Source organism: Pleurodeles waltl, chromosome 2_1 (assembly GCF_031143425.1).
Source record: "Pleurodeles waltl isolate 20211129_DDA chromosome 2_1, aPleWal1.hap1.20221129, whole genome shotgun sequence".
Lineage (NCBI taxonomy): Eukaryota > Metazoa > Chordata > Amphibia > Caudata > Salamandridae > Pleurodeles > Pleurodeles waltl.
In genome coordinates, this window is record NC_090438.1 from 444,834,858 (window position 1) to 444,847,522 (window position 12,665).

Below are 12,665 nucleotides of genomic sequence, written 5' to 3' on the forward strand. Positions count from 1 at the left end.
TTGCTTACATTGCACCACTTTGTAAATTTGACACAGGGAAAAGGCCTCCTTGACGACACCTTACCGTAAAAAAAATGATGCTAGGGCGGCACAAAGAGGTGCTGCTGGCTTGTAAATATTCCCCAAAGTGAATAATTCTCAAAAAGGAAGTCATAGTAAAATCAGTTTTCATCAATCTCACAAAATCGTTCTGAAGCAGGCTCAGTAGATTCACATTATTTAATCAAATGTAAATGTAATTAAACGCTTCACAGTAAATACATATATCCCTGTATGTCAGAGGACCTTAGACCATGTTGCTGTCACTACTTTGGTACCATTAAATCCAAAGTTTGTCACCCTATGTGGGGACTCTAAACTCAGTGCCAGACATTGCTGAAAGAAAAGTATTCACATTTGCCTCTTTACTCTTTATCACATTGGATCATTAAGCTCCCAAGCTTAAACGTCTTTGACACCATTATAAGAAGTGAAGTGTCATGTTACTTGGAAGATGGGAAGCCCCATTAAAATGATGATTTATTGACTCAGAGTACCAACAGACCACAGAAATACTTTAATTTGGAACATAAACATCTTTGCACTAGGCTGACATTGAAAATTACTTTTAAGTCAGGGTGTAGCTCAAAACCCAATACATCTAGTAGTGAATGATTTATTCAATTGTGATACAAACAATATCAAACATTGGTTTCTTGGAAGGACCAGGGAGCCGTTTGTGAAGCATGCCTAGCATAGTCAGACCTCCCTTTCATGACTTTTGGTAAACTCCTGTAGCCAGCCACAAATGTAAAGTTAGTCCAGAAGTCTCACTGAGACCAAAAGTCTACCTTTGGAACTTTTCTGTACTCACAAAGGCAAAGTTAGACCAAAAGTGTAACTTTACTCTATTCACAAAGGTAAATTACAACTAATAACTTTACTACTAGTAAAATTAGGCTTTTCCTAACAACTAATATTGTTATGTGTAATCTAAATACTAGTTGTTATCACATTGCTGTGGAAGAGTATAATTTCAGTGAAAAATCTTATACCTAAACAAACTTCAAAAATGTTCACACATTGTATGTGTGTTGTACAGTGCAGTGCTCAGGCAGTATGTGAAATGGAAGGAAAAAAGATTTTCCCAACCTTACACCTGCTGCCACAAACCACAGCCCAACAATTTTAATAGGTATTTCTTTGTGTCAAAAACCATAGGTAATTTTTCTGGAATGCCCAACTACGACCATTCCAAGATTTCTTTGATGTAAGTAGTGCAAACCAGTAGTAAAACCTATTTGTACAAAAAATTTGCCCCCAGAGTGGGTATTGTTTTGCATCATGGTTGTGTCACTTTTGTGGCACAGCTGTGATGCAAAATCATTTTTGCAATTATTAAGCCAAGCAAAGACACTTTAGGCCAGATTTACAAGGCCCTATCGCCACCAGAGCGTCATTTTTAGTGATGCTACGATGGCGCTATGCACTGCACCATATTTACGAGGTGCCATAAAGCCACTTTTTGTGGCTTAACTCCACCTTGTAAATAGGGCCCCTTCACAAACAGCACTTTGCGTGGAAAGGGAGTGCAATGGGTAATGCTATTGGCATGCCACAGCAACACCTGTTGCATTTTGATGCTGCTTCGGATTTATGAGTTTTCACAATGAGATGAAATGTTTTAATTTCTCTTTGTTCTTTGCTCCTTCTATGTGTGCTGCATTTTGCACACATAGAAAGTACAAAATGCCAATAAAGATTGTTTTTGTGCAGGACTGTGTCCCTTCCTGCACAAAAACAACCTCACCCGCAGCGCAGCCATCCTTCCACCATGGCGCAAGGGTGGCTGCACTGGCGCTCAGCAGCTAATTTAGCCTTGGTGCAGGGGGAAACAGAGAGGTGCAACGTATAGTTGTTAATATGGTGCATCCCTGCATTTTGAAAATGACTTAGCATGGCGCTGCCAGATTTACGGCAGCATTGCACTTCAACATTTTCTTGTAAATCTGGGCCTTTGTGTTTCCTTGTTCTACTCTACTTCAGATAGGTGTTACATGGGTGGAGCATGGGTCTTCCTGGTCATCCACCCATGTATTTCAATGCACGATCAGATTTACAAAGACTTCTAAACCTGGGTTGTTTCAAAATAGTGTGCCTACCCAAATTATGTGTAACAAGGAGAAATATCTTTAAATGTTTTCTGCATTCTGTGTGCCTGTACTCCAGTTTGCTTGTAACAAGTGTGTGTTTTCTAGGTGCTGATTGTCAGGTGGAGGGGGTGATGGTGTTGATTTTGCCGGTCATGTTGAGTTTGCTGTCAATGACGATCTCAAGGTTGTTGACATGGTGGTGGGTATCAGTCCTAACATTTTTGGTCTCCAAGTTGAGTCCAACGGTGACATGCTCTCCCTGAAGATCATAAATCTGGCCTTGTCTGTGTTCAGCTTCAGACAGGTGGGGGGTTATTACAACTTTGGAGGAGGTGTTAATCTGTCCCAAAAGTGACGGTAAAGTGACGGATATACCACCAGCCGTATTATGAGTCCATTATATCCTATGGAACTCGTAATACGGATGGTGGTACATCTGTCACTATACCGTCACTTTTGGGACGAATTAACACCTCCTCCAAAGTTGTAAAACCCCCTTGGTCTTCATCCAGTGGAAGACTTCAGTCATGCAGGCATTTAACTTGATCCGTTTACTGGATGCCTTGTCAGTGAGTGAGAGAATGATTTGCGAGTCTTCAAAGTAAGAGAGGATGCTAATGTCATAAGAGTGAATTATACTAATTTGAGGGATCATGTATGTGTTGGAAGAGTTATTTCCTGCAGATCTATCCAGATTAGGTTGTGGGAGTCCGAGGTGTATTGTGTCAGGTGGACTGACTGGGTCTATCCAATCAGAACGGAGACAATCCATCAGAGCGCATGTCCTTGAATTCCACTGCCATGAAGACTTTGGATAAGTATGGGGTTGTAGACAATGTCAAATGCTGTGGAGTGGTTCTGAAGGATGAGGGCCGCCATGGCTGCTCCATCCAGAGGTATGCTTAGGAAGCTTGGAAAGTGTAAAAATCTGCCAAACTCTAAATGATCCTATAAGGCTTTTCAACACAAAGAACTTACATTCACACTATAGGAACATGCAAACTGAAATACAAAATCAGTGATTTGTATAATTTAGTGGGAACATATCTATTTATTCAGCATTTGAAATGTAGAATGCTACATCACAAATTCAGAATATACTGTAAGGAAGACAATGTGCTATTAGTGGTCAATTAGTGGCCTCTAAGATAGGCCATTCTGAACACCAAATGCCATGACAAGTTATAGAAACTACCAAAACATCCAGCAAGGGGATTTTATGACACTACTAAACCAATTGAATTGGCATGTTTTTGTCTGAACTTCATCACAGAGGGATTCATTGGAACAAAAGAGTGGTACTCATTAGTCGACGAACATTAGCCTTGAAACAGAATCTCCATGCCTCCCTTTTACACACAGGAATTATGTAACATAATGTTTACTCATGCTATGTAATACTATGCAGATACTTTTTTCAGCAGTGTGATTTTTGATGTATATGGGGGGAACTGTGATCTGTATTAGGAGGCATTTTTTCATGAGACTGTATTTTTTTTTATTTTTTACTAAATGTCATCATATTGCTCAATGCAGTTGCTGGTATACCTTCTCCTTGCTCTGTGGACATTGGTGTAATTTTGTAAATCCGTTATTTGGTGCTATAATTTAGCACAAAATGTGTCCTTGTGTCAATAATAGTGCAGAAAACACAAATAGTGTGAGCACTCATGGTAAACGTTTGCCATGAATGGTGTGTAATAATGGAAAGTGGCAGTGTGTCAGATTTTTGGGGATTTTCACAGAACAAGCTTTGCGTTTGGAATTCCCAAAATTATGCAAATTACGATGGCATCATTTATCATTTGCTTGGGCCTAGTTTCTAGGTTCTTGCCTGTCTTTAGAAGAAAGTAGTAGCTAGGCTTGTCAGTGGTTGAAATTCTGTTTGTACTATAACAAGTAAAGTTCAACTACAAAGCATGCAGGTTAAGCACCAGCAAAATGTATTTCACACCAACATAAATTTGTGCCATTTCTTGTATTTTATATTAAGATCAAGACACGCTATGTTGGAAATTCTGGATTCAGGTTCTGGAGGAAAAGTATAACATCTGTTTATAATCTCTGCTGCACCACTATACTTGTTTTTTGTTTAACTTTTAAGGAAAGTATTTAGGATCAGTTGAGTACTTTTCAAACTATTTGATGGTTAAGGGAGGGAAGCACGCTACTTTTTTTCCTCTCCAATATTTTGTTTCATTTTATTCCTGGCATTTGGAGTAGGGTGTGCAGGGCAGATCTCTGAAGGGATGAAGGGATATGTGTGTAAGGCAAATAGACATTTTGGATGATGAATGCCTGGTTGATATGTATCTTCCATTTTCTTTGAACAGATTTGTGAATTTAAAGTGTTACATTTTTAGATCCTGGTTTGCTATAAGCCATTGATGTTAATCATACTTATTTTAATGTGTTTTCTCATTCTCATTGCTGCTGTTCTCGAGATATTATGGGGGTCTGTGAAAAGCCTTGAATTATTTGCCAAATTTATATAATTTTTTCTGCTTGTGCCTATTAGTGGCTGGGGTGGGGCAAGGGATCCAGGAGTCAAGTCCCACTCAACCAATCTCTTTCCATTGTTCCCACCCATTATAAGAGGGAGAGAGAGAGAAACATAGAAAAATAGAAAGAGTTATAAATAGAGAGAAAGTGAAGCAACTTTTAAAAGGTTTTGGATGGAGCAATGTTTGTCTAGGAGTGTTTGTTTTTGAGGAATTGTAAGGATAAATTGAATTCATTTATGCTTTCATCTTAAACATGTTGTTACATTCCCATTATTGATACTGGCACATTGTAAGTTTATTTTTGTACAATCCTTTACCTGCAGTCCTGCATGTGTTTGATAGTGGTGGAATGAAGGGGCTCCATGACAGGCAGTCATTTTCTTTTACTTTCCATATGTTTGCCTACCATTTCATGAAACCAGTGTGTGTCTCATAGGTAAGCATTCTGTTTATGTTCTCAATGACTTCTTCTTTGAAAAGCCATGTGATCATACACCCTTGTGTGAAACCAGTCTATGGGGGTCATTACGACATTGGCGATAAAAGGCGCTTACCGCCGTGCAGAAGACCGCCAACACACCGCCGCAACGGCGGGATTCCGCCACAGCTATTATGACACACATCTCAGAATCCGCCGAAATTCAGACACCCACACAAGTCCGCCACAACAAAGGTCAGTGTTAAACTGGCGAAAACAAAACCTCCACCTCCACGCCAACAGAAACACGCCCATGCTATTATGACCCACGAATCCACGCTGCAGTCTTTCAGCCGCGGTATTCCATTGGCGGTACACACCGCTGCGCTCAAAATACACATACATCACCTGATACACATGCACACACCACTCCCACACACCCAATACAATATAAAACACACACCCCCATCACCCACAAACCCCTACGACCAAAAAATAGAGACGAAGGCCAGAGAGAGAGCACAGAATAGACAACCCCACCACACAGAGGCACACAACACCATCACCCACACAACATCCACGCACAAAACACCACACACCACTACACATCACCACACTCATCAACACATACACCACCCCACACATCACCTACACCACCCCATGTCACGCAAAGACACCCCCGGTTTTCCGAGGAGGAGCTCTGGGTCATGGTGGAGGAAATCCTACGGGTAGATCCACAGCTATTTGGCTCACAGGTGCAGCACACATCCATAGCCAGGAAGATGGAGCTATGGCGCAGAATCGTCGACAGGGTCAACGCTGTGGGACAGCATCCAAGAAATCGGGAGGACATCAGGAAGAGGTGGAACGACCTACGGGGGAAGGTGCGTTCAGCGGTCTCCAGGCACAACATCGCGGTTCAGCGGACTGGCAGCGGACCCCCACCTCCTCCCCCACAACTAACAACATGGGAGAAGCAAGTCTTGACCATCATGCATCCAGAGGGCCTCGGAGCAGTCGGAGGAGGAATGGACACTAGTAAGTCAAATCTTAACTATCAGATCCCCCACCCTACCTGCATGCCATCACACACCCCCACCCTCACACCCTCCCCTATCACTCCAACTCCTCACTAATGTACTAATAACACAAACCACACATCCCTACACCAAGCCCTGCATGACATAACAAAGTATGGACACCCATCACCAAAGCATGCTCACTGCACATACCCAGTACACCCCCCCAACCATCATCACACAAGCCCCCCCACAGGAATGCTTGCACTGGTGTACACGGTGAGCCACCCATTGCACATCATGACACACACACATGCAATAATCATGCACTTATGCCCCTCCAGGATCACGAAGGACCGTCACCACACCGGAGGGTACAGACAACTCCACTCCACCCACAGAAGGGGCCCACAGTGACGATAGCAGCTCTGCCCTACTGGATCCTGATGTCCAGCCCGGACCATCGTGGGCCTCGGGACAGTCGGTTCCCCTTGCACAGGCACAGCCCAACACTGACCTTCCACCCTCTGGTAACACCAGCACAGCACCCACCCAGCGGGCCCATACCTCCGTACCCAGGACACGTCAATCAGCTGTGTGTCCACCACTACAGGGAACCCAGGATAACCCACCACCCCAACAACAACAGGGAGCTGGGGGCAGTGGTAGTGGGCACACGGTCCAGGGGACGGAGGCACAGGAACACAGGGGAACAGGGAGGGCTGCTGTGCGACAGGGGGCGGACAGACCAAGGGAACCCACCCTCCACGAGGCCCTCTCCTCCATCATGGGAGCACACCACCACTCCCAGGAGACGATGGCGACGGTCCTGGACAAGTTTCAGGAGAGCCAGCGCCTGCAGGACGAACAGTATTTGGGGTTCAGGGAGGAGCTCAGGAGCATCAGCTCCGCCCTGGGCACCATCGTAAGGGTGCTGAAGGACATACAGCAGACCTTGAGGGACACCGTGGCACTCCAAGGGGCCCCTCACACTAGCATGGACGATGAACTACCCACCACCTCCACCGGCGCTAGTGGACAGGACGCCCGCCACAGGACCACCACACCAGCACCCCACCCCCTGCAGACAGACAACCACCACGCAAGCGGTCCCTGAGATCCAGGAACAGGACAGAACAAGATGGCAAGACCCCCGCCAGGAAATGAGACCACCCTGATTGTCCTCCCACTGTCCCACATTGTTACCCTGTCCATACATTAACTGCCCCAGCTCCACTTCCTTTGCCCATATGGCCAGTGCACCTGTGTGACCAATGGACTGGACTCTGCCATGGACATTCCTCCAACGTCCCCCATCACCATAGTACAACACCCCTCCATTTTTTAGCACTTCAATAAACACCCTTGAACCACAAAAACATCTGGAGTCAGTCTGTGATTTGGTAAAATGTATTATCAATGACAAGGTCAAAATGCGTTTCTACTTGTAAAGCCAAAATGCCTATGTCACACATCACAAGTCCTTGAAGGATGCAAGCAGATAACACACGTTGGTAACCACACCTGTGAAACCGTAATGGAAAGGTACAACTCAATTACCAAATAATGCTATGAAATTACACACAGGATAGAGGAAGACGTGTGACAGTGAATGTAATGGTAAAAATGAAAATGTTCTCACCTGTGTGTCACTGGAAATATTGCTGTATGACTGACTCCCTGTTGTCGTTGTCTTCTTCCTCAGCTTCCTCCTCATCACTGTCCACAGGCTCCACAGGCTCCACAGCTGCCACTACACCGTCATCTGGACCATCCTCCTGCAGAAAAGGCACCTGGCGTCGCAAAGCAAGATTGTGAAGCATCGAGCAGGCGATGATGATATGGCACACCTTCTTCGGTGAGTAGAATAGGGAACCACCTGTCATATGTAGGCACCTGAACCTGGCCTTCAGGAGGCCAAAGGTGCATTCGATCACCCTCCTAGTCTGCCCATGGGCTTCATTGTACCGTTCCTCTGCCCTGGTCTTGGGATTCCTCACTGGGGTCAGTAGCCAGGAGAGGTTGGAGAAACCAGAGTCCCCTAATAGCCACACACGGTGCCTCTGGAGTTGACCCATCATATAAGGGACGCTGCTATTCCGCAGGATGTAGGCGTCATGCACTGAGCCAGGGAACATAGCATTTACCTGGGAGATGTACTGGTCTGCCAAACATACCATCTGTACATTCATGGAATGATAACTCTTCCGGTTCCTATACACCTGTTCACTCCTGTGGGGGGGGACCAGAACCACATGGGTCCCATCAATGGCACCTATGATGTTGGGGATATGTCCAAGGGCATAGAAGTCACCTTTCATTGTAGCCAAATCCTCCACCTCAAGGAAAATTATGTATCTCCTTACGTGTTTCAGCAGGGCAGCCAACGCTCTGGACAACACGTTGGAAAACATAGGCTGGAACATCCCTTATGCCATGGCCACTGTTGTCTGAAAAGACTCACTTGCAAGGAAATGGAGCACTGACAGCACCTGAATGTCAGGGGGGATTCCAGTGGGATGGCGGATTGGTGACATCAGGTCAGGCTCCAACTGGGTACATAGTTCCTGGATAGTGGCCCGGTCAAACCTGTAGGTGATGATTAAATGTCGCGCCTCCATTGTCAACAGGTCCACCAGCAGTCGGTACACCGGAGGATTCCACCATCTTCTCAATTGTCCCAGCTGACGGTGCCTAGGAAGGACAACAGCGACCACAGAGTCAACAAATTTCCAGGTATGTACCCACAGATACACAGAAGATGACACCAAACACAAAACCATTTCTGTATGTGTGTTGAGTGTAGGCCTAGCTATGTGTGACGCAGAAATAAATGAAGCCATGTGGGCCCCTGAAATGGCGGCTGTCTGACCTCTAAACTGGTACAATGGGATGTGAGGTATCTGCGCTGGCATTGCACACCGCCACGGTAGGCGGTGGTAGACCGCGGCGCAATGCAGCATTGGTTAACATTGGACCCTATGGGTCCCAGGAGCCAATGAACTAGTGCGCCGGCGTTGATGATACGCACCGCCACGGACGTCACAGCCGCAGACGTCACCGCCATTTTCTAACAATTTAATCACTCGATACCTAACCTTCGACAGGAGAGGACCTACACTGCAAATGCTGCTGTGACCTCGGTCTGGAAGTGACGATGGCTGCTGCGTCTGGGGAAAGGGCCCCTGCCTTCACTGCTCAGGAGTTGGAGAAACTAGTAGACGGGGTCCTCCCCCAGTACACGCTACTCTACGGTCCTCCAGACCAACCGGTAAGTACACAGGGAGCACGTTGTATGGGCTAGGCCTGGGTGGAGAGGGCTGGTTGTAAGAGGGAAGGGGGCAGAGTTCAGGGAACATGAATGCATGTGAATGCATGTGCCACATGGCAAGGGTAGGGAGGGGGTACACTTACATCGACGGTGCAGTTGGTAATGACTTCTCTTCTTCCCTTGTGCATGTCATGTAGGTCAGCGCCCACCAGAAGAAGGACATTTGGCGTGCCATCGCCAAGGAAGTCCGGACCCTGGGTGCCCACCAGAGACAGGGCACCCACTGCAGGCCATGTGCCACTACACCCCACCGCAGGAGAGTGCCAAGTACAGGTATAGATGCCCCTGTGGCATCCATGTGTGCAGATGTCCACCATAGCCATGTAGTCCAGATCCCAGGAATTGCATCTGTAGAGGGCAGGAGCACGGCGTAGTGCATGGGGCTGCTGTGTCTGTATTGTCCGCCAACGGTAGCGGTATGCCATGCACTCAACCTGTCTTTCTTCTATCGTCCCCCCCCTTTTTCTGCTCTCCCTGTTATTTTGTGCATCAGCATCATCAGGCGGAGGTACAGTGGCACCGGAGCACGAGGGAGCTGCATCCCACATGGCCCTGGAGGGCAACACCACGGACTCAGAATGCACCAGTGGGACGGAGGGCGAGGGGAGCTTCACGTCGGCCACCGGATCACCAACCAGCGACACGGACTCGTCCGCCGATGGGAGCTCCCTTGTGGTGGTGGCACCATCTGTGCGCCCCACTTCTACAGGTACAGCCGCCACCTCCCCTACCAGCACCGCCCTCCCAGCAGCCCCTCAGCGTTCGCCCCGTGCCCGCTCACCCAGGAGGGTGGACATCACCTTCGCCCCAGGCACCTCAGGCCCTGCCCCAGTCACCCCTGCTGACCTCAGTGAGGAGGCCATTGACCTCATCAGGTCACTCACTGTTGGGCAGTCTACCATTGTGAATGCCATCCAGGGTGTAGAAAGGCAGTTGCAACACGGTAATGCATTCCTGGAGGGCATTCATTCTGGTCAGGCTGCCCTTTAGCGAACCCTGCAATCTCTGGCCTCAGCACTGATGGCAGCCATTGTCCTTGTGTCTAGCCTCCCCCATCCAACTTCCTCCACCCAGACCCAATCCCCTGTACCCCAGCCTATCCCAAGCACACCATCAGACCAGCATGCACACACCTCAACACACAAAAGTGGCTCTGGCAAACATAGGCACCACACATCCCACAGGCACTCACACAAGCATCACCCACATACAGACACAGCAACATCCACTGCCTCCACTGTGTCCCCCTCCTCATCGTCTCCCTCCTCCCTCCCAGTGTCGTCTACAGTCTCACCTGCATGCACTACATCTACAGGCACTAGGACTCGCACCAGAACACCCAGCACCACACCCCACTCACCTGCACTCACCACCCCACTACCATTTACACGTCCCCCTTGTCCTCTCCCAGTGTGTCTGTGACGCTCCCCTCCCAAAGTACACAAACGCGGGCACCCACACACCCAACATCCATCCACTTCACGACAGCCTCCAGTACCTGCACCTGCACCCAAAACACCTAAAGTGACACCTCCTACAACCATCTCCTCTTCCTCCACTCCCAGACCCCTCCAGCTACCCATCCCAGTGGTGCGTGTTCAAGGTGTGTGGAGTGCACCGGCCACCAGGGCAGGCAGTGTGACACGGAGCCAAGGCACTGCCAGTCCACCACCTGTAAAGGCTCTGAAGTTGGAAAGTGGCCGACGGACCGGCTGAAGACTCTTGGAGGTAAAACAACTCACAGGGGTCCCAGGGGGATTTCAGAGTCAGCTGTTACTCCTCCAAAGGTGGGGAAGGGCCAGAAGAAGTCTGCACAGCCTGGTGTGACCATCATGGCGGAGAAGGGCGGCATCCTTCCCGGCGGCCGGGACGCCACCGCCAGCAGCGTCGTCACTGGTCATGAGACCACCGCCAGAGTCATTGCCCAGGAGGGCCCAAGTATCGTCACTGGTCAGGAGACCACCGCCAGAGTCATTACCCAGGAGAGCACAAGTATCGTCACTGGTCAGGAGACCACCGCCAGAGTCATTGCCCAGGAGGGCCCCAGCAGTCACAGCCCCGCTGGGCAATGAGGGACCGTCATGCCACACACAAATGCACAGGTCAGAGCCTGCCATGGCAAAGCACCGCTGAACAGTCCAGCAAAGCACCGCTGAACAGTCCAGAGCCCGCCATGGCAAAGCACTGCTGAAAAGTCCAGAGACCGCCATGGCACAGCACCGCTGAAAAGTCCAGAGCCTGCCATGGCAAAGCACCGCTGAAAAGTCCAGAGACCGCCATGGCGAATCACCGCTGAACAGGGCATGCACCGCTGAACAGGGCAAGCACCGCAGAAGAAGGAAAAAGACCACCACATCAGGCATCGTTATCCCATGTGCAGCTGGGACTGTGACGGGACAGGAACTGTCACGGGAAGACTAATCAAGTGGGGGCACCAGTCCCCCTCCAGAACCAGTGGAGACTGTTATCCACTTGAGAGACTGTGGCTTTGCACTCCCCAGGATGGAACAGTGGGCAGCCCACCCACTGTAGAGACTTGTGAGACTGTGGCTTTGCACTCCCCAGGATGGTACAGTGGGCAAACCACCCACTGTAGAGACTTGAGAGACTGTGGCTTTGCACTCCCCAGGATGGAACAGTGGGCAACCCACCCACTGTAGAGACTTGTGAGACTGTGGCTTTGCACTCACCAGGATGGTACAGTGGGCAAACCACCTACTGCAGAGACTTGAGAGACTGTGGCTTTGCACTCCCCAGGATGGTACAGTGGGCAAACCACCCACTGTAGAGACTTGAGAGACTGTGGCTTTGCACTCCCCAGGATGGAACAGTGGGCAACCCACCCACTGTAGAGACTTGTGAGACTGTGGCATTGCACTCCCCAGGATGGAACAGTGGGCAACCCACCCACTGTAGAGACTTGTGAGACTGTGGCTTTGCACTCCCAGGATACATCAATGGACATTCAGCCCCGTCACGGATGTGGCATGGTGCTGTAATCCGGCTGAGGTGCCCCCCCCTTCCCTTCCCCCTGAGGTGCCTGTTGTTTTTCTCTCTGATGCCCCGGCAGTGTTCTCTCTGTTTGTGGACAGGTATCTTGTGTGAGCCTTGCCCATGCATTTTTGGCCTAGTGGTGCACGGACATTAAGATGTGCATATCTGCACTACTTCTCGTACTGTATATACCTTTGTATGAGTATATATATATCTGTATATATTTGACACATGTATTTTGATACATTACAATGTTTGAACTGATTT